General features: G+C 44.4%; 1 long non-coding RNA gene across 1 annotated transcript in view; it reads left to right on the top strand.

Annotated features, from left to right (window-relative positions):
* The window catches only part of LOC308239128, a 37,402-nt gene extending 17,394 nt beyond the window's left edge, over positions 1-20,008 (top strand). The window contains exon 3 of the long non-coding RNA XR_013959695.1: positions 19,799-20,008. This is a non-coding gene — a long non-coding RNA (uncharacterized lncRNA). The remainder of the gene's footprint in view (positions 1-19,798) is intronic.
* Positions 20,009-21,516: the final 1,508 nt, after the last annotated feature.

The raw sequence follows: 21,516 nt of genomic DNA, 5'->3' as shown, positions 1-21,516 counted from the left end.
ACAATGGCTACCTCATTGGGTTGCTATGAGCATTGATGAGTAAATCTGTAAAAAGCCTTAGGAGAGTACCTGATACGTCTTAAGTGCCATGAAAGAGCTATCATTATTAGTGGAGGGAAGAGAGAGAATGAGAGAGGTGGGAGGTGGAACGAAGGTGATGTTTTGGCAGTTCAGGCTTAAGAGAGAGATGAGGTCAAGTCCACATAAGAGGGTGGAGTCAAAACCAAACCAAACCAGGTTAGAAGTGATTTCTATCTATGCCAGAGGAGCTGTGTGTAATGCTGGCCCTGAGCCAACTTGAGAGCCGGATGTGGGTGTGGGTGTCCTGCTTGTACTGTTGTGATGGGGCACGCAGGGAGGTTTTCCTGGGGATCTGCAGCTAGAGATGCACAAAGTCCGGAGGGGAGGGGTGGGTGTGGGAACTCCTGAGTAGGCAGAGAGGGCCTCCCGTTGGGTAAGCTGACTTAGGAGGGTCAGGGAAAGATTGTTCTGGTAACTCCGGGAAGGTTAGGACTGATATTGGGGTAACTTGGTGCTAATTAGGTTATGCTCCAGGTTCTTCTCTTGAATGCCTCTTGTCATGTTTCTGTTCCAAGGATTATGCCCCCAGCTATCCCCTTAAAGGGCATACATTTAATTCAGGGGGAGCCAAAACCGGTGTGGCTCAGTGGATAGAGCGTCGGCCTGCGGACTGAAGGGTCCCGGGTTTGATTCCGGTCAAGGGCATGTACCTTGGTTGCGGGCACATCCCCAGTGGGGGGTGTGCAGGAGGCAGCTGATGGATGTTTCTCTCTCATCGATGTTTCTAACTCTCTATCCCTCTCCCTTCCTCTCTGTAAAATATCAATAAAATATATTTTTAAAAAAATTCTTTAATTCAGGGGGAGAGGAAGGATATAAACGGCCCTTACGTATACGAAACGATGCTCAAAGTAACTCAATAAATGAGATGAAAAGTAAGACTATCTTTGTCATGACAGATTGTCAAAATCCCCAAAGGTTGACAATATGTACACCGTTGGCATGGCTACGTACAAACAGGCGCCTTCATGCAATGCTAGTGGAAATGCAAAATGGCACAATCCCTTTAGGGGGGAATCTAGGAAGATGGAGCACTGGCCTTTTGTACTCTAACATATGTGGAAATTTGCTAAAGATTTACCCAACAGATCTAGCAATCTTAACAGTAGTCACAAGGACTCACATTGGTCTAACTCAGAATTCTTAGCAGAGCAAATGGCATAGAAAAGAAAAACAAAATGGATTCTTGTAGGGCTTCTAAATTTTTTTCAAATCTGTATATCAGTGCTTGAGGGCATGTGCAGATAAGAGTCGACATAGCCAGCCTGAGACTGCCATCCTTAGACTCCATGCTCAGACAAGCTTTCAGGGTCATGAAAGCATGGGCTGAGAGGGACCTTTATTTATTTATTTTTTTAAAATATATTTTATTGATTTTTTACAGAGAGGAAGGGAGAGAGATAGAGAGTTAGAAACATCCATGAGAGAGAAACATCGATCAGCCGCCTCCTGCACAACCCCTCCTGGGGATGTGCCCGCAACAAAGGTACATGCCCTTGACCGGAATAGAACCTGGGACCCTTCAGTCCACAGGCTGATGCTCTATCCACTGAGCCAAACCGGTTTCGGCTGAGAGGGACCTTTAAATGAAAAGATGACGGGTGCCTCCCTGGATATGTGATATAGGAAAGAAACTCAAGCCCATGAGAACATCAATGTGAAGGTTAATTTCATGTGTCAACTTGGCTAGGCTGTGGTCAAACACCAGTCTAGATGTTGCTGTGCAGGTATTTTGTAGATGTGATAAACATTTACAGTTAACTTTAAATAAAGAAGATTATTCTCAATAATGCCTCACCATGTCAGGGGAAGGAAGCTCTTAAGAGCAAAAATGGAGGTTTCTAAGAAAAGAAAGAATTCTGAGTGAGAGATAGCTAGCTAGATAGATAGATAGAATGAATGGCCCTAACCAGTTTGGCTCAGTGGATAGAGCGTCGGCCTGCGGACTGAAGGGTCCCGGGTTCAATTCCGGTCAAGGGCATGTACCTTGGTTGCGGGCACATCCCAGTAGGGGGTGTGCAGGAGGCAGCTGATCGATGTTTCTCTCTCATCGATGTTTCTAACTATCCCTTTCCCTTCCTCTCTGTAAAAAATCAATAAAATATATTTAAAAAAAGAAAAAAAGAAAGAATGGATGGATGTTTTTTATTGGTCCTATTTCTCTGAAGAATCCTGACTGATATGATTGGACTCATTCTTAATGAACTGTGTGAATAAAGGATTTGAAATTAACTAATTGAGAGTCTAGGAACCAAATTTTTAGCAATTTTCCACTCTGCATAGTAGGGAAAGAGAGGAGAAAAAAAAAATGGCATTTCACAACTTCAGATAATTTGCTTCCCACTTGGAAGTTCGCAATAAAAGTCCTTCCAGGAGGTTTTCCTAAATCCACATACCTCCGATCCAAAGATGGGAGGAGTTCTCAGCCTGACTATATAAGTAAGTGCTTAGGCCCAGCCAGTGAGCTCAGTAGTTAAGCACTGACCTATGAACCAGGAGCTCAAGGTTCGAGTCCTGGTCAGGGCACATGCCTGGGTTGTGGGCTCAGTCGCCAGTAGGAGATGTGCAGGAGGCGGCCGATCAATTATTCTCTCTCATCATGGATGTTTCTCTCTCTCTCCCTCTCCCTTCCTCTCTGAAATCAATAAAAAAATATTTAGATAATAAAAAATGCTTAGAAAAATTTCCTGTTGACAGGCTATAAGCATAAGGTGGACTTCTATATCTACACAGTTCTTAAAAAGATGCGATAAGTAGGTTATTCTAGCCTCAAAGGCAATGAAAAGAATTATGGATGACTCAGTGGAGAAAACTGTGCAGATAAAAAAAAATGTACATCTTTTTACATCTTCTGGGCCATAAAAAAGTGAATTAAATCAAAACTCAAAAGGCAAGCACTAATGAGGGCAACTATTTAATAATAATATGGAATAGAACTTACAGTCTTATTATTTAAAGAGGTCATAACATTCAAACTATGCTCCTACATTAGGGAATTTTCTGGAATTATGAAAATGTTCTCTATCTTGATTGGGGTGACAGTCACATATGTGAATACATTTATCAGAATTCATTGAGTATTATACTTAAGACATGTGCAGTTAACTGTATGTGAATATTACCTTGATATTTTAAAGTATGACCCTAAAGTGATTAAAATTCCACTGTACAAAAAATAAATAAATAAAGAGGTCATAACATTCAGTAAGAAAACCCCAAATAGTTAAATTTAAATGCACAAGGACTCTACCAGACAATGCTCAGAAACAGGTTATATGAATGGCTGGCAAACATTTGAAAAAATGTACAATGTAATTCAAAGAATGCAAACTGAAGCATGAACACAATGAGATTGCATTTTCCACCTAACAAATTGGCAAAAATAGAAAAAAATAAAGCTACCCATGATGGTGCTGACAGGCATAAGTAGCCTGTTGGAAAGCAATTTGGCAATACCTAAAACCTTGACTTAGTAATTCCTCTTCTGGAAATCCACCTAAGGAAGGCTGAATGACAACAATGTTTCACACAGCATTATTTAAAATAGCAAGAAACTGAAATATCTGAACAAAGGGAGGGGACTAGTTCATTCATTTAGTTATTCAAGTACTATATTTATTGAGTCCCTGCTATGTGATCATTTCTTAAGACTGCTAAACAATGACTAGTTGTTTTAGGTGTATCTTCTTTTAAAATGTGGGAATGTGGCCAGGCCGCATTGCTCAGTGGTTGAGTGTTGACCTATGAACTACAAGGTCACAGTTCAATTTCTGGTCAGGGCACATGCCTGGGTTATGGGCTTGATCCCCAGTGGGATATGTGCAGGAGGCAGCCAATTGATGATTCTCTCTCATCATTGATGTTTCCATCTCCCTCTCCCTTCCTCTCTGAAATCAATAAAAACATTTTAAAAAAAGTAAAATGTGGGAATGTGGGTAGAATTTGTATAAATAAATAGATGTATATGATTCATAAGCTTATATATGACTAGAGACCCAGTGCATGAATTCATGCACGGGTGGGGTCCCTCGGCCTGGCCGGCGATTGGGGCCAATCGGGGCCATCTCGCCCTGTCCCAATTGGGGCCGATCAGGGCTGGCTGGCCAGGGGGGTGAGGGAGGCCGTAGCTTCCCTCCCTTCTCCGCCGCCCCACTTGCTTGCTTCTCTGCAGCTTCGCTCCCTTCTGCAACGCTTGGCTTCCTTCTACGCTGTCTTCAGTCTTCGCTCTACTCCTGGATATGCAAATTAACCGCCATCTTGGTTGGGTTAATTTGCATACTTGCTCCTGATTTGCTGGTGGGTGTGGTCGGTGGGCATGGCTTGTGGGTGTAGCAGAGTGATGGTTAATTTGCGTATTAATCTTTTATTAAATAGGAGGATTATGAATGTTTATAACACAACTGGAAGGCTACATAAGGAATTCATATCAGAGATTGCCTTTGGTGAAGGAGCTGGGTGAGGTATAGAAGGGAGAATTACTAACTATATTCTTTGTGCTGTCTTGAATGTTTAAACATGCGCATGGATTTTGTTAACATTGTGATAGTGCACAGTGTGTATCTAATCTTATTTGTCATAGGCATGTCTTGAGTTGTTTTCAGGTGATTTCATGGGTGTCTCATCTTCCTGAATGCAGAAAGCTCTTCAAGAGAAGGGACTGTTTCATATTTCTTTGTATTTTCCCATAGTGCTTAGCATAATTTTGGCACATGGTGAGTATTCAAAAATATGTGAATAGAAAATAATGTAATTTGGTGCTCAAATACCTTGAGAGTGAAAGTTAAAATCAGTGACTCTGGAGACTGCTTTAATGCTGACTGGTGTATTTTAAAGCATTATCACTTACTAGTATATTTTATATCATAGTTTGTTACTCTGTCAATAGGGGAAAAACAAGATAATTGATGACATTCTTTAGTGAAACTTTATATAGAGAAATGAAAAATTCCCTTTTAATTCCTGTGTATCCACATGTAATCTTTTTTTTTTTTTTTTAGAAAGAGAGAAAGAAACATCAATGATGAGAAAGAATCATTGATGGGTTGCCTCCTGCAACACCCCCTACTGGGGACTGAGACTGCAACCTGGGCATGTGCCCTTGGCCAGAATCAAACCTGGTACCCTTTGGTCCACAGGCTGACGCTCTATCCACTGAGCTAAACCAGCTAGGGCTCCACATGTAATCTTAATAGTTAAATTGACTTAAAGACCTCAACAGCAAGGAAGGAAACATATAGACAGTCTCAAGGTTTTAATTATTGCAAAAAATAAAAATTGTAACATAGGGATTGTTCATTTGTAAGAGACTAGGTTTGTTTTCCTATATGTTAGGAGTCTGTAACCTACAACAATTCCTTTATCATGAAACACAGTTTTATTTTGCTTTATTCTCCTCTATATGAGAAATAAGGAACAAAGTTGTTATGGTAATAAGTTGTGTTCACCAGTGAATTTTTTCATTTTCTGCAGTTTCATGAATGAATGACAACATCAGTTGAAACTAGCACCTGATTTGGTATATTGATTGTCTTCACCAACTACACACACACACACACACACACACACACACACACACAGCCATTTATTTTCATTGCCAGCTGGCAAACTACCAAAGGGAGTATATGTCACTAAATGAAGTTCCTGAAATGCAGCTCTAGTTTTTTTGTTTGTTTATTTCTTTTTGCCAGAAACTTCTGATTATGAGACAGTGCATTCCTCTGCATTGCCCAACATTAGACAGGTCAGGACTGTTCCAGAAGGTACAGGCACCATTCCATACGAAGTGCAAAGCCGGGACAAGCTTGAGGACGAGAAGGAACTATTGAACAAAGGACCTGTTTTGGCTTCTGAAATTCACGGTGGAATTAGTTGGATGTTGAATGCTGTTGGTGAAAAGGCAAACAGAAAAGGCTGGTCCAGTGTGAAAATGCAGACTTGGAGACAGAGGTGTAAATAAGGTCCCGAGAAGGACCAGGCTCAGTGAGCAAAGTTCTCCCAGCTGGCCCTCACCAGTTTGGCTCAGTGGATAGATCTTCGGCCTGTGGACTGAAGGGTCCCAAGTTCAATTCCAGGTCAGGGCACATGCCTGGGTTGTGGGCTCGATCCCCAGTGGGATGGGCGGGGGTGGGGGAGGTGGGACTTGCAGGAGGCAGCCAATCAATGATTCTCTCTCATCATTGATGTTTCTCTCTCTCTCTCTCTCTCTTTCTCCCCCTCCCTCCCTCTCCCATCCTCTCTGAAATCAATAAAAACATATTTAAAAAATAAAACAAAACAAAGTTCTCCCAGCTGGTTGAAGGGGACTTTCTACAAAATTCCATAAAGAAAGGAAACGCACAACCCGGCTGGCGTGGCTCAATGGTTGAGTGTCCACCTATGAACTAGGAAGTCATGGTTGCCCGGGTTGGGGGCTCGATCCCCAGTGTGGGGCATGCAGAAGGCAGCCAGTCAATGATTCTCTCTCATCATTGATGTTTCCTTCTCTCTCTCCCCTGCCTCTCTAAAATCACTAAAAATATTTTTTTTAAAAAAAAGAAAGGAAAACCACAGACCTGCTGGAATGTATGGTGGAAAATTGGAGATTTTTTTAAACTAAGAAATATAGATTAAGCCAAAACCGGTTTGGCTCAGTGGATAGAGCGTCAGCCTGCGGACTGAAGGGTCCCAGGTTCGATTCCGGTCAAGGGCACGTACCTTGGTTGCGGGCACATCCCCAGTAGGAGGTGTGCAGGAGGCAGCTGATCGATGTTTCTCTCTCATCGATGTTTCTAACTCTCTATCCCTCTCCCTTCCTCTCTGTAAAATATCAATAAAATATATTTAAAAAAAAAAAAAGAAATATAGATTAAGATCCCAGTACAACAGTTGACAAATTGCCGGTTGCCGATTGCTAGCCTGATTGGGTGGTCCAGTAAGGTCTGGAGAGTATGCCTTGTCATTAGGGGAAAGAGGACAGACTGTTGTATTTAGTGGGGCTTCATCAGTGTTTCCTTCAGTAAGAGGACTAAGAAAGAAAAAAAGGGAGGTAAGAGGAAGAGAAAAGAAAACAAGGAAAAAGACAAAAGAAGAAATTCTCATTTCGCAGAGCATAAAAAAAGCATGAGAATGGGAAAGAGGAAGAGGTGGAAGTTAACATTTATAGATGTCATCTCTCCTCCTCTGTACAATCCCAAAGTGGTATTTTATCCCCATTTTACAGATGAAGGAGGGACAAGTCCCACAGCTATGAAGGAATAGCGCTGGACTCGAACCTGACTATAATAATTCCCCCTCCTTTCCATGGTACATAGGAAAACTTTCAAGTCAGCCAAGGGGACATTTGTGAACTATGATTTGGCCAACTGGGATAAGGGTGTTAAGGGAAATCAGCATTACTTGCAAAATTGTCTCTGTAATGTTAAGTTAAATTTCACCTTTGGGAAAGAGGTCATGAAGGGCATGGAGAGCTTTAAATGCCTTTACATCAATCCTGAATACGTGGGAACGGAATTTACAACCAGTCATAATGATAATGACATGCCTTAAAAAAACAACAACTGGATTAGTTTATCCTGCAAATGAAAACCTGAAAAGAGGTGCAATGTTTCATGGTTTTAAAATATATATATTTTCTGGCCATTGTGGCTCAGTTGGTTGAACGTCTTCCTGTGTACCAAAAGGTTGCTGGTTCGATTCCTGGTCAGGGCACATACCCAGGTTGTGGGCTCGATCCCTAGTGCGGGAGGCAGCTCTGATCAATGTTTCTCCCTATCCCACACTGGGTATCGAGCCCACAACCCGGGCTTGTGCCCTGACCTCCTGATTCATAGGTCGATGCTCAACCACTGAGCCTGGGTAAGCCAGGCTTTTAAAGAGCCTCAAACATCAGTGGCTTGGAGAGATGAAATACTATAAGGAAAGGGAATCTAGGTAAATGTTAATTATAGACTCTAAGTGGAATATAGGTGACTGTTCACTGCATAGTTTTTTCAAACCTTTCTGTATGTTTGGGAATTTTCACAATAAAATGTGGGGGGTGGGGAGGGAATCATTGACTTGCCACTTTCAACCAATTTTGGTTAAGAGGAAGGCTGGGACCATGGCCTCAATATAGAAAAGGTTTCTCGTCCATCCTGGCAGAGTGCATTGGGGTGAGGGGAGGCGGGGGAGCGGGGGCTCAGTGTTGGTCAGTGTTGGCATCTCTTTGGGGAGGGATTTCATTAGGGGCCCAGCCAGGGCTGGCAGACAAAGCCAGACAGAGGAGGATGTCCATCTGGGGGCTTTTCTACCGGGAACCGCTAGCTGCCCTCAAAGCTTTGATCTCGGGGCAGAGAATATGAGAACTGAGCTGGATTAAGTGGCCCAGGTCTTCTCGCAAGAGAAACACCCATGGTAGGGAGCCTTGGAGAGCCCCATGCCATTGGTTTTCTATCTGTTGGTCCCCATGGCCCTGAATCAGAAGCAGTGCCTCCAGCTGCATGAGTCACAGAACCGGCCCAGCCCCTGGGACTGCAGGTCCTTCTGGAAAAGATGACAGTGGCATATTTGGAAAAGTTCTTACTGCTCTGCTCCCCAAGCTGCCATGCGGGTGCTTTCTTTTTTATTTTTCTTTCTTTTTTTTTTTTTTTTTTTGAGCTGTTCTCCACGTAGCCATGGGATTCTCTTCTGACTGCAGCCATTCCGTGGAGGAAACTCCAGCAGGAATCCATGCCGTGCTGGCCTGGAAAGGGGGAAAGGCGGGGGCTGCCTAAACCCGGCTCCCTCCCTCCCCCATACCCGTGATGTAAGAGGTCTCAGAGGGGCCTACAGAGCTTTGCAACAAAAACACACGCAGATTCATTATAGATTCATTACGCCAGCTTGTCAGAGCTTCCGGTGTGAAGCAGCCTCAGCAGGCATCACAGGGGACTGGCGAGAGACATCGTGACACAGCCCTACAACAGACATGCACGCGGTTCCTTTAAAAAGCACGAGCGTGCTTTAGGTATGGCCGAGTAATTTCCAAGCTACGTTGTTAATTAGAAATGAAAATACATAGTGCCCTAGCCGGTTTGCTCAGTGGATAGAGCGTGGGCCTGGGGACTGAAGGGTCCCGGGTTCGATTCCCGTCAAGGGTATGTACCTTGGTTGCGGGCACATCCCCAGTAAGGGGCGTGCAGGAGGCAGCTGATCGATGCTTCTCTCTCATCGATGTTTCTCTCTCTCTATCCCTCTCCCTTCCTCTCTGTAAAAAAATTAATAAAATATATTTTTTAAAAAAGAAATTAAAATAAATAGAAAAATAGTGTGGTGCCCATCGTGTGGTTAAAAAATATAGGATGTCCCCCCAAAATGTATAATATACATTTGAGTTGATAGCTCAGTTGATGTTTCTTTTCAGATTTAACCCACTGGAATTAATAATTATTCGAAGTGTGTTTACATTTTTCGGGGCACCCTGTATATACCTCTATGGTTATATATGCAAGAATATCTTTGGCTGTGTGTACAGAAAGAGACTGTCAGGGGATAGAGACAAGGGCAGGGGTAAGATGAAGAAACATAATCACTAGATAAAATGCGATTTTTGTGTTAGTTGACTTGTTATCATGTGCATATTTTCTATATAAAAAATAACTTTTACCTAGAATAAGTAGAAACAAAACCACACTGTTAAAGTAACAGCATCAGAACTATAGTATTCAGACTGCCCAAGCTCCTCTTTTTTAAAAAATATATTTTTATTGATGTCAGAGAGGAAGGGAGAAGGGGAGAGAGATAGAAACATCACTGATGAGAGAGAATCACGGATCAGCTGCCTCCCGCACGCCCCTGCTGGGGATTGAGCCCACAACCTGGGCACGTGCATTGACCGGGGATTGAACCCTGACCTCCTGGTTCATAGGTCAAAGTTCAACTGCTGAACCATGCCAGCAGGGCCAAAGCTGCTTTCTCCGACTGACATGAGAGTCCCAGGTAATTAATTAACATTGGGCCTGAATGATGAGGGTTGGAGACAAGCTTATCATAGATATTGAGGACCTGCTGGGGAGGCCCCACCACCAGTGCCCCATAGCAGGTTCCCTTGGGCACTAACAGCCCTGATTTCAGGTTTCCAGGCTCCTGGTTTAGTCCAAGGGGAGGAAAAGAAAGGGGAAAACGCAGCCAGGTTGCAGCTGGCAGTGGAAGGTGCGGCCATGCCAGAGCAATGGCACCATTGGCAAGGGTTGGCAAGCTGTGATCTCACTCGGTAGGACTCTGACACCTGGGGATACTTGACCTTACATTTTGAGGACAAGCCACCTGGGCTTCCCATCCTGGCTCCACTATTGACTGGCTGTGAGACTTGGGACATGACATTTTCTAAGCCTTAGTTTAGTTTTCATTCAAAAAGAAGGCAGGGGGTGGGGGAGAGAATATTGCTACTAATGATGTCATAAGGTTGTTGCTAAAATTAGGCTTTCAATAAATGTTGTCTAGCTTAGTAAAAGCATGGATCCTAGAGCCAGATTGCCTGGGTATAAATCATAACTATACCATTCACTAGTTTTGTTACTCAGTCTATTCACCTGTTAAGTGGGTATAATAATAGTACCTAAATCATAGGGCTTTTATAATCTATAAATAAGTTAATACATATAATATACTTAGAATGGTACCATGTGTATAGCAATTTTTTGAGCTGGATAAGGTCTTGACTGCACTTTTTATTTTATTTTATTATTTTTTAAAAATATATTTTATTGATTTCTTACAGAGAGGAAAGGGAGAGGATAGATAGTTAGAAACATCAATGAGAGAGAAACATCGATCAGCTGCCTCCTGCACACCTCCCACTGGGGATGTGCCCGCAACCAAGGTACATGCCCTTGACCGGAATCGAACCCGGGACCCTTCAGTCCGCAGGCCGACGCTCTATCCACTGAGCCAAACCAGTCAGGGCCGCACTTTTTATTTTTAATAACAAGGAACTGTGGTCCAGAAAGGGACTTGCCCCAGGGGGACTATTCCTTAGTGACAGAGCCAGGAATTAAAACCCAGTCTCCCAACTCCCATTCTAGAATGTTTTCCATTGTTTACTTCAAACCAAAATGTTTTCTTCCATTCTCTTAATAAAATTAGACAGAAGTTAGCAAAAACCTGTTTGGAATCAAAGAAAATGATATTGGGTTCAAATTCAGTTGTGTGGCCACAGCCAAGTTTCTTCAACTCTTTTTTTTTTTAAATATATTTTATTGATTTTTTACAGAGAGGAAGGGAGAGGGATAGAGAGTTAGAAACATTAATCAGCTGCCTCCTGAACACCCTTTACTGGGGATGTGCTCGCAATCAAGGTCCATGCCCTTGACCGGAATCGAACCTGGGACCCTTCAGTCTGCAGGCCGACGCTCTATCCACTGAGCCAAACCGGTTAGGGCTTCTTCAATTCTTGAAACCTCCTCTTCCTTGGGACGAGGTTGAGGATAATAATATGTACCCGGTAGTGGTGACGTGGTAAGTGCTCTTGTACGTGTAAGATACCAGGCGTGTAGTGTTTCTCAGTGAACAGTAATATTAATACCGATTAATAATAGGTGATGGTATAGTAGGATCCCACATCTACAGAGAGATGGCTTTTTTTATTCCCTGATCTTCCAGGGCTTGCAAACTGACTTGACCATTCCCGATGTGGATACTTACTAACCATACAGACTCATTTTGGTAGCAATTATTTGAAAAACAAATTGGAAAAGTCAGCATAAGTTCCCAAATGTCAGAGGCAGGGACAAGGTGGTGTTGTGACATGTGCCTATGAAATACCACAGTCAATAAGGTGGTTTTCGCCCTAGCCGGTTTGGCTCAGTGGATAGAGCGTCTGCCTGTGGACTGAAGGATCCCAGGTTCAGTTCCGGCCAAGGGCATGTGCCCAGGCCGCGGGCGCCATCCCCAGTGGGGGGTGTGCAGGAGGCAGTCAATCAATGATTCTCTCTCATCATTGATGTTTCTATCTCTCTCTCCCTCTCCCTTCCTCTCTGAAATCAATAAAGATATATTTAAAAAAAAATAAGGTGGTTTTCTCAGTTGGGTAGTAATATTTCTGATCAAAAGTAGGCGTGGCCTTATCTGGAAAATGCAAATTGACACCACAATGAGAAACAACACCACGCCCGCTTGAAGGGCTAAGATTTGAAAGACTTGATGACAGATAGCAAGGGTGAGTAGGGATGAGGCCTCTGGAACCCCCATGCACTGCTAGCCGGAGTGCAGAATGGTTAGATCCCTTTGGAAACTAGTTTGGTAGTTTCTTAAAAAGTTAACTATAATCTTACCATGCTAGCTACCTATTGCTGTGGGACAAATTACCCCCAAATTCAGTGGCTTAAAATAGCATTCATCTTAACCTCTAATGGTTTCTAGGGTTCGAGAAATTGAGACAGACTCTACCTCATCTGGGCACAGCTGGAAGGCTGAAGCTGGGGTGACAGTTCCCGAGGGCTGGTTCACGCACAGGTCTAGTAGACGATGTTGGTGTTGGCTGGAGGCTTTGTCTCGAATTAAACACATGGCTTCTCCCTGTGGCCAGGCTTCCTCACAATACTGAGCCTGTGTTCCCAGGGCACGCCTCCCAAGAGAGGAGAGGGAGAAAGGGCGAGGAGATAGGAAGAGAGAGAGAGAGAGATCCCTGAAAGCAGGGATCATACCCATGTTTATGCCCTCACACCAGCTTCAGCCTGGTAAGCAACCTTGTCATTTATTTTTTTAAAATATATTTAATGGAGCCGAAACTGGTTTGGCTCAGTGGATAGAGCGTCAGCCAGTGGACTGAAACGTCCCGGGTTCGATTCCGGTCAGGGGCATGTACCTGGGTTGCAGGCACATCCCCAGTGGGAGGTGTGCAGGAGGCAGCTGATCAATGTTTCTCTCTCATTGATGTGTCTGGCTCTCTGTCCCTCTCCCTTCCTCTCTGTAAAATATCAATAAAGTATATTTAAATATATATATATATATATATATATTTATTTATTTATTTATTTAATGGATTTCAGAAGGGAAGAGAAAGGGAGAGAGAGAGAGAGAGAGAGAGAAACATCAATGATGAGAGAGAATCATGGATCGGCTGCCTCCTGCACACCCCCTACTGGGGAATGAGCCTGCAACCCAGGCATGTGCCCTGACTGGGAATCGAACCGTGACCTCCTGGTTCATAGATCGATGCTCAGCCACTGAGCTACACCATCCAGGCAGCAACCTTGTCATTTAATAAGTGAATTTTCCAAAATGGGTGTGTTAACCCACGCGATGGTTAACTTTATGTGGCAACGTGGTGGGGCCGCAGTGCACAGATATGTGGTCAAGCCTTATTCTGAATGTTTCTGTGAAGGTGTTTTTGGACAAGATTGACATTTCAATCACTGAACTTTGAGTAGAGCAGGTTGTCCTCCATGGTGTGGATGGGCCTCGTCCAATCAGGTGAAGGGCGGAATAGTACAAAGACTGACCTCCCCTGAGCAAGAGGGAATTATGCCACACATGACCTTCAGAATTCATGCACCCGGTCTGTCATTTCACGGGGCAGATTTTGGGCTTGACGGCCTCCATAAGTACATGAGCCAACTCCTGAAAATAATTGTGTTCATCCATCCATCTATGCATCCACCCATCCTGTTGGTTTCTTTTTTTTTTTTAATATATTTTACTGATTTTTTAGAGAGAGGAGGGGAGAGGAATAGAGAGTTAGAAATATCGATGAGACAGACACATCGATCAGCTGCCTCCTGCATACCTCCTACTGGGGATGTGCCCGCAACCAAGGTACATGCCCTTGACCGGAATCGAACCTGGGACCCTTCAGTCCGCAGGCCGACGCTCTATCCACTGAGCCAAACTGGTTTCGGCCTACTGGTTTCTTTGTTAGAACCTTGACTCACATAGCCTGCTTTTCTAGTCTTACCAAAGCCATGGGCTTCTTGTCCAGGACTTTTTGCCTTTGGTTTATAACTTCAAAGGAGATTTTCATGCAAGATTTTTCCCGAGCTACTTCCTAATAGTAGACAATGTGCCGCTAAGATATAGCATAACAGGGGCTGGGAGGCCTGGCAACAAGGTGGCAGTTCTCTGTGGTTTCCTGAGGAGACGTGACCAGGAGCCATTACACGGCTCATCAGTAATCCGTTGCAAAGAAGCTGCGCCCATCAGAGCAGAAGTAAATCTTTCATTGCCGGAAAATGCGCATCAACTCCAGTGAAGCAGAGTTCTGGCCGAGTATAAAGCTTAATTATGTTTTGAACTCCATAAATGTGTCCAGCTGAAGATGCTTGAAAAGACCCCACTTCCTGCTTGAGCCAACAGAAAATTAATTATCAGAATGCAAGGTGTTACGAAATGATCTGAATTCCTTAAGGGCGTATTTTGCAAGGATGTGCGCTTTACACCTTTGTGTCAACTCTCCATCCAGGTTGCTGGGTTTCTTCTTATCGAACAAATCCCAGAAAATTCTAAACTTTCCCCCAAGAAGAGGACGAGAGGGGGGGGGGGTGCGGGTGGGGGTGGGGAAACCCGTACCATACGTGGCTTGGGTTTCTCGCCCTGTGGAGTTAGGAAAAACATTTCAGCCCCAAGGACAAAAGCTCCCTTGTTTAAGCGCTTGCCCAGCTGCACTTCAACTAAATATAACCTGGGCAGTGTTTCCACTCCTCCACCCTCTCCGGGAGCCAATCGCACGGCGACAAACAGCTCGGAGGCCCCTAGGGACTGGGCCTTGGGAGGCACTGCCTTGGTTACGATTTCACCTTCCCCTCCAGCTCAGGCCTGTGCTGCGGCTGCCCGCTTCCCCCAGAGGCTGCCTGAGCCTCTGCGGGGAGAGGAGGCCTCAGGGGTTAACTGGGCAGCCTCCTCCGTCTGCAATCCATGCGCCACCTGGACTGACAGCATGAATGACTCATTGTTTCCCCTCTGCACGGTCTGAGGAGCGCCTCTTGGTGTCAGCAACAGAGGCACAGTAAAAGGGTCTTTTCCCTTTCAGCATAACCGCTTCTTTTCGAAAGCCGAGTATAGAACTGGCGATCTGGGGAGGGCGTTGCTCCTGCGGCAGCTGTAGCCACAGTTCCTGCTTCGAGTTGGTCTGTGGGGACAAAGGATTTACACTTACTGTCCACGCACAGAAAGAGGCCTTTTCCTTGCGGCTGTGTGCCTGTCCTGTAACACTCAGCCGGACCCTCCGGTCTGCCTACACCTACACCTGCGGTCGGACTGGGTACCACCCTAGATTTTGTTTGACTCCCGTCTTGTAGACATGGACATTTTGACGGATCATTTCCCGTAGCTGAATGTAGACGAGTGTGCATGTCAGTCTGTGTATGACTTTCACACTCTGATTTCTAAAGCAGCGTGTTAATAATAACCACCCCTCCCACACCTTAAATTTTCCTGTACGTGGTGTGATGCCCTTCCTTGGTTTCAGCGGTTTTTAAACTTCTTTTTTTTTTTTTAATATAATATATTTTATTGATTTTTTACAGAGAGGAAGGGAGAGGGATAGAGAGCTAGAAACATCGATGAGAGAGAAACATCGATCAGCTGCCTCCTGCACACTCCCCACTGGGTATGTGCCCGAAACCAAGGTACATGCCTTTGACCGGAATCGAACCTGGGACCCTTGAGTCCGCAGGCCGACACGCTATCCACTGAGCCAAACTGGTCAGGGCTGACTGTCTTTCTTTGCTTGTTAGTATCCTTAAAACCAAATCAGGTATCAAAATATTTGCATTAGCCCTTTGAAAGCTATTGAAAACCTGCAAAGATTAAGTATTTCTCCGGTTTGTTAGACCGGGCACAATTACTGCAGCATGCGTGGGGAAATGGCAATAATCGAAGCTTTGATTTCTCCCAGCTAACCACAAGTAAATGGTAGTGCTCTGAATGAGCCTGTTTTACATCACACACAGCCTGTTTGCCAGTGAGTTTCCTTAGCGAATGTTAGATGTTCAGGATAAAATTGAGGATTGGCTAAAGGTGATCATTTGCGAGGTCTCTTTACGTAGCTGGATTTAAAAGTTTGGAATCTTAATCTTTAGCTGAACTTGTTTTTCTTTCCTTCCTCCTTTCCTCAAACAGCTTTGGAGTATCTATCCTAAGGGTCAAAACCTCAACCACCCATGGGGCCAGTAAGATAGCCTAATAAAGCAAAGCTAGTGGGTTTAAGAAAAACGGAGATAGACGCATTTTATGTGCCTAGTAAACAGAGACAACTTTTCATTCCCACCAAGAAATGGGATCTCCCGTTATTCTCGAAAGAGGCTTCTTTACAAAGTCTTGCTTCCTCTCTTTTGATATTGAGAACTATTTTACTCCAAGATAAATATCAGCGCACACTCAGTATAAATGACACTTCATACATAGCTAGCCTCAATGGGGAAGCAACAGGGAGTGGCAGAGACTGCGGTAAAGTGGAGAGCTGGTGTCCCATCTAAGTGGCATGATGCCATGTGGAACCAGGCCCAGGTTGCGACGGGGGCGGGGGGGGGGCAATATCTTATTCTTCAAGAGAAGTCAGTGACCCTGATTTTTATGTAAATCCAGATTTTAAAATGTGACCTGAAGTTTAAAACAAACATTTTAAAAAAGAGCCAACCGAAATAGTTTGGTGAGCCGGATGAGGCCTGTAGATGACCAGTTTGAGATCTCAGATCTACTCACTCAGGCACCCTGATGGAAGGTGCTGGGAACACGCAAGAAATTCATGAACTAGTGCCTTAAACATGATGAGTCATGGGTGTCATCGTAGGGGAAATGACCAAGTGGCCTGGGAGCGCAGGGGAGACCAAATTAGAAAGAGGTGAGTGATCAGGGAGGAGGGTCAGGGAAGGATCCAGAAAGAAAGTGTAGCTGAGCTGTCTTGCTAGTTGAGCCAAGCAAGCACAAACTGGAGGAAGGTGGTCCAGGCTGAATCACGGAGGCCAAGCCTTTTGTCAAAAGAAGCGAAGGACAGTGGAGGGAAGAGGTCTTCCCTGTCAGGCAACTCTAAGGCTGCGCAATGAAAAGGGAGGAGAGAAGATTGAAGACGGAACTGAAAAGACCATCAAGCCCTAACCGGTTTGGCTCAGTGGACAGAGCGTCAGCCTGCGGACTCAAGGGTCCCAGGTTCTATTTCGATCAAGGGCATGTACCTTGGTTGCAGGCACAGACCCAGTAGGGAGTGTGCAGGAGGCGGCTGATTGATGCTTTTCTCTCATTGATGTTTCTAACTCTCTATCCCTCTCCCTTCCTCTCTGTAAAAAATCAATAAAATATATATTTTTTAAAAAAGACCATCAAAGCCAGTCGTCCCTTTGGCATTTTGAGATGCATTCTGATGGTCTGGTGCAGGCTGAAAACTCACTCAGCATCTGCTAGGAATTAGGTGTAATTTCAAAGAAACCACGAAGTAAGAATTTGAATCAGAATAGAAAATGGAACCCTCCACCCTTGGTAATACAATTCCGGCTTCGTACTCTGGCTGTGGAAAGGGTGGGCCAGTGAGGTGAACAGTGGAATGCAAGCAGACGCTGATGAAAGAGCTGGCCCGAGTTGTGTGCGTATCCTGCCTCCGGTAAATACAAATCTAAATAAACAAACAAATGCCCGCAGTTCAGAAAGGGAAAGAGACACACCCCATCCCTTTCTTTTAGCATTTACGTTAGAAAATTTGTGATGTAAATTTTTTCTCTGCCCTTGGAGAAAGCTTTTCTAAAGCCAAAGAAGCTTAACCACCCAGGGATTCCTTTCTCTGTGACCTGGGAGCCACCTCTTTGAAATGTAATCACCAAGGAAGGTAGTAACATCCCTATTTCTCAGTTTCTGTGGGAGAATAGGAGTCTAACTTGGGTTCCAAGTTATAAAAACACCAGTTTAGTTTTTCTTCGGATAAACTAGTTAGCTAACAGACAACCAGCTACCAACTACCAAGGTGAATTTAGAATGAACTATGGTGATAAATGGCGCTGCCAAATGCTCTTAACTGAGGACGGGTTATTTATCTGGAGAACATGTATGTAACCAGGTGGTGTGTCTGCTTGGCTGTAAGGGCCAGCTATCTTTGCACGTCATATTTTGGCCTAATGCCTATTCAATAACAAAACTGTTTTCTTTCTCTTCCACTTTTGTGGGGAGGTTTTTTTAGGTTGGCAGGCGATTTTGTTTTTGATTCGATTACCCCAGCACCTGCCATGAAGGTTGGCTTGGTGTAGGGTTTTCAGCTCAGGGTATGGTAAGCATCTCATTTGCGCCTAGAGGGATGCAAATGTGGCAAGTCTATTCATAACAAAGCGGAACTATTTCTGGGAAGGAGACGTCCACGCCCCTCCCAGAGAGGGCTGCAATGAGAAGACACCGCGTACTGGGCGGTATTTATAGACGCAGGAGAGCTCTTGGGCAGCCGGGCACAGGCTGTCCTGAGCGAGTTTGAATCTCAGCTTCATCTGCTAGCTGTGCTTCTGGCACTTCCTGAGCCTCCTGGTGCCTTAGTTTCCCCGCCTGTAAAATGGCAGAGAGAATGGGGGGGTATGTGCTTCACAGCACAGTGCTCGGCAGTGCAAAAAGCCTCAATAGTAAACGTGTACTATACAGTGACATTTTAAAAAATGTTTGTTATAGGCAGAAACACTTGTGGGATACGAAGTTGAATAAAATATCGTGCCCATGCCCAGAGGAGTTTACAATCTTACAATAATCATAATGATACCATGGGGTTAACGTGGGGAAATAGGAGAATCAGGTATTTTTAAAGGGGAGAGGACGTGCAGGTGCTATTACCTAATTGCGTTCCGCATAATTACATGGTTTATAGTCCAGTTAAAATCTCCAGACTTCCTGCTGAGCTATTTTTTAAAAAATATATTTTATTGATCTTTTACAGAGAGGAAAGGAGAGGGATAGAGAGTTAGAAACATCGATTCAGCTGCCTCTTACACACTCCCTACTGGGGATGTGCCCACAACCAAGGTACATGCCTTGACCAGAATGGAACCTGGGACCCTTCAGTCCGCAGACCGACGCTCTATCCACTGAGCCACACCGGTTAGGGCTCCTGCTGAGCTATTTTAACAGGAAAACCCAGAATGCTTATCCAAAGAAGGGAAGGTAGCCCAAAACTCTGCCACGGAGAGGCTAGAAAGAGAGCATGGCTTACACACCCGGAAGCCCTGATGTTTCCCCCATCCAGGAAACCTAACCGAAAGGACTTTAATAAAGTTATAAAAGTAAATGCATATCGACATTGACACTCTTAGAGCCAGCCATACAACTCCAGCTTTCTGCTAAGCTCCGGGGTGTTCAAAGGGCTTTGTTCCTGACGCATTAAGGCAGGACCGGGAAGCCATCTTGGGAACAAAAGGGCTGTGTGCAGGAGAGGCTGAGGCGGCGGTAACCAGGCAACGAGATGCGCAAGCCCACTGCGCAGCCGCACTCCGCTGGGCCCAGCCCTCAGCCAGCCCCTGTGCCCGGCTGGCGAGGAGGCCCCGGAAAATTACAGAGGTTCCTCTTAAAGGCACCCGCGCATTTTCTTCCCAAAGCGCCTGCTCTGGTCACCCTATTAAATAGAAATGTGAAGCTGGGGTCTCCATTTTACCATCGGAGAGGAAATAAAATGAACTTTGAAGTCAATTCCCAAGGCAGGTCTCGTCTATAGTTAGGCAAATACTAGGTGTACTGGTTAATGTGGATTTTTTTCAATAGATGGAGTTACATATATGTTGACATATATGCGATTTGATATGTATGCTATTTTGTTGTATTGCTCCTTCAGATGACCACCTGTTCCGATCGATGGCACACGCACTTTCTGAGCAGCACTTCAAAACATACAAAGAAGTGGAAGATTGGGTCTCTGAATGGTCTGCCTCAAAACAAGAAAAGTTCTATTGGGACCATATCCACATATTACCTGAAAGATGGGGAAAATGTGTAGCTAGCAATGGACATTACTTTGAATAAAGCACTTTTGATGTTTCTCTTGAAATTATCCTGTTTTCTTTGGTTACAAAATCCGCATTTTTAACCAGTTTAAGAGGCCACAGGTTGGGTTCAGCATGCATCAGATTTGTCTTCTACTTTATAGGTCAGTTTATACGGAATAATCTATGCATTTTTCCTGTTTCTTAGTTGTCAAAGAACTTTTTTTCATGTTAGAAGCTTTTATGATTTACAAGTTAAGCAGTAGTTTATTACTATCTTACTTTCCTGAAGGAAGAAATAACAAAATTCTCCTGGTTTTTGCAACGTAAACATCTAGTCTATATTCTACTTCACTCCGTGGCGCCGCAATTATTCCTCTTACCAAGCAATGTTTACTAGAAGCCATCCTGCAAACAGCTGGATGAAAAATACTGGTTGTCCCGAAATAAAGCTCCCGACACATTAAATGTCTCTTCAGTCCACTTCAAAAGATAAAAGCTTGTCCTCCTCTCTGTTCTTCCTCTGATGGTTTGCTCCGTGGCAGTTTCTTTTCCTTTTTTTGTAAACTGCAGTCAGGCACACCCATCCCCTCCTGCTGTACTCAGGCTCCGAGTGCAGACACTACCATGGGTGTCAAAATGGAACTGTCATGAAATATGGAGGTGATGTTCCAGTCCTATCAGGGCCCAGGCAAATAGATTTTCCACTTTCCTACTGAGTCATTTTCACCATGCTGCTTGGCTATATTTAAGCCACATTACATCTCCACTTCAGCCTTCTTTTTACCCACCCCCCCCATGTCAATTCTCTCACATTCCAATCACCACTGAGTAATTCCTGGTGTCGGTTCCCGCTTTTCAGATCGCAGAGCTGTGATATCTGAGAACTAAGCACATGTTTTGCAGGAATCTAGACAGCTAGGACTGCATTGAGCCTGTAATTTTCAAGATTGGATGTCAAAGATGGGATGGCATTTGTGATATTATCCTACTTTCTAGAACCACTGGGAAAACTAATTACAAGTAACAAAGCACAATGTTATGTAGAGTTGTCATCTACTTTGAAGCTGCAGATTTCATGTCGCGAGAACTGTGCCTTTGAAACAAAAATATGTGCAGTTGGTGCCTGCATTTTTGGCCTCTGAGGTCATTTCCCAGAGCTGAGAACCTGAGATCTGAAAATGCCCCCTTTCAGATCACATGATGGTTGCAACTTTTAAGAGTCCTGTGGAGCCCTAGCCGGTTTGGCTCAGTGAACAGAGCGCTGGACCGTGGACTGAAGGGTCCCAGGTGTGATTCCCATCAAGGGCATGTACGATGCAGGCCCCGGCTGGGGCTGTGCAGGAGGCAACCCATCGGTGTGTCTCTGTGTCTCTCCCCCTCCCTCCCATTTTCTATAAAAGTCAGTGGGAAAATATCCTCACGTGTGGATTAATAAAAAATAAGAGTCTTGTGGAAAGCCTAGTTTATAACAACACATAATGGCTGCTAGCTAGACTAGTGCAGGTGCCAGCGCTGGGTACTGTGGCTGTCCCCTTTCCATAGCTCTGTGGTTTCAGTGGCCGAGAGG

The sequence above is a fragment of the Plecotus auritus genome (genome assembly GCF_963455305.1).
Source record: "Plecotus auritus genome assembly, chromosome: 15".
NCBI classification, from domain to species: Eukaryota; Metazoa; Chordata; class Mammalia; order Chiroptera; family Vespertilionidae; genus Plecotus; species Plecotus auritus.
Note: the sequence above shows the minus strand (reverse complement) of the source record. Positions and strands in the feature narration are given on the sequence as shown.